Below are 1,741 nucleotides of genomic sequence, written 5' to 3'. Positions count from 1 at the left end.
AGAATGGGGAGCACATGGGCCATCTGCCCTGCCCCTGGACACCAAGAAGAAAGCTTTTATATCCAGAACATTTGGTCCAGTGGAACCCAGTAGTACCATGCATTTAACTCCCAAAACACTGAGAACACAAGGAGATTAGACTCTTTAAAAAAAACAATTCCTTGGACATTTTCTTGGCAGCAGCTTTGGAGGAAGAGCCCAGCCTTCAGTCTCTGGACCTGGCAGATTCTGTTTTATTGAAGAGCTGCTATTGGGCATGCCACATCTGACACAGTGCTGTGCAAGAGTCGGACACAATAAGATCAAGCCTCAAAACAAGTAGTATAAGCCCAGCCAATTATCTATAAACAGGATTATCGCAAGAGAAAAAAACAGACTCCTGGCCTAAGAAAGACTCTGGGAAATGTGATGAGAAGGGAAGGCAGGTTATTGTCCATGAAACAGCATCCATTAGGCCAGTGTCCTTACGGCATCCTTGAGCTCCTGGTTCCTCATGCTGTAGATGAGGGGGTTCACTACTGGAGGCACCACAGTGTACAGCACTGCCACCACCAGATCCAGGGATGGAGAGGAGAAGGAGTGTGGCTTCAGGTAGGCAAATATGCCAGTGCTGACAAACAGGGAGACCACAGCCAGGTGAGGGAGGCACGTGGAAAAGGCTTTGTGCCGTCCCTGCTCAGAAGGGATCCTCAGCACGGCCCTGAAGATCTGCACATAGGACACCACAAGGAAAACAAAACACCCAAAGGCTAAACAGGCAGCAACCACAATTAGCCCAACTTCCCTGAGGTAGGCACCTGAGCAGGAGAGCTTGAGGATCTGGGGGATTTCACAGAAGAATTGGTCCAGGACATTGCCTTGGCAGAGGGGCAGTGAGAATGTATTGGCAGTGTGCAGGAGAGCATTGAGAAACCCAGTGCCCCAGGCAGCTGCTGCCATGTGGACACAAGCTCTGCTGCCCAGCAGGGTCCCGTAGTGCAGGGGTTTGCAGATGGCCACGTAACGGTCATAGGCCATGACAGTGAGAAGAAAATACTCTCCTCCAATGAAGAAGAGAAAGAAAAAGAGCTGTGCAGCACATCCTTGGTAGGAGATGGCCCTGGTGTCCCACAGGGAATTGGCCATGGCTTTGGGGAGAGTGGTGGCGATGGAGCCCAGGTCGAGGAGGGAGAGGTTGAGGAGGAAGAAGTATATGGGGGTGTGGAGGCGGTGGTCGCAGGCTATGGCGGTGATGATGAGGCCGTTGCCCAGGAAGGCAGCCAGGTAGATGGCCAGGATGAGCCAGAAGATCAGGAGCTGTAGGTCCCGCGTGTCTGTGAATGCCAGGAGGAGGAACTGGGTCATGGAGCTGCCGTTGCACATCTGGTCCTGCTGGGCATCAGCACTGTCCATGAAGGAAAAGACAGTCAAAGGTTGAGATTAGACTACTCTGAACAAAATGTATGACGCTGTTCCTAGTGCTCTGCTGTGTGGGCGAGGAGACCAGGGTCTTGCTCCGGAGAACATGTCTGGCATGGCAGGGGAAGGCAGGGAGGTGCCTGAATCCTCCTTCCCCCAGCATTTCTGGGAGCAGCTCCCCTCTCACTCCCTGCCCATATCTGCTGCCTGGAGCTGTCAGTGCTAGGAGCTGTTTCTCTGTCCCCACGTCTCCTCCCTGTCAGGGCTCACAGACTCCATCCAACTCGCTGTGTGCTCAGCTCTGCCCTGCAGACCCCTCTTGGCAGCAAGGCACTACCCAGGG

General features: G+C 53.4%; 1 pseudogene; it reads right to left on the bottom strand.

Moving 5' to 3' along the window:
- Positions 1–426: 426 nt before the first annotated feature.
- On the bottom strand, positions 427–1,362 carry LOC148050409 (olfactory receptor 14A16-like; annotated as a pseudogene).
- Between the last annotated feature and the right edge of the window lie 379 nt (positions 1,363–1,741).

Source organism: Nipponia nippon, unplaced genomic scaffold (genome assembly GCF_047370975.1).
Source record: "Nipponia nippon isolate SJK-2023a ecotype South Korea unplaced genomic scaffold, ASM4737097v1 scaffold_84, whole genome shotgun sequence".
NCBI classification, from domain to species: domain Eukaryota; kingdom Metazoa; phylum Chordata; class Aves; order Pelecaniformes; family Threskiornithidae; genus Nipponia; species Nipponia nippon.
Note: the sequence above shows the minus strand (reverse complement) of the source record. Positions and strands in the feature narration are given on the sequence as shown.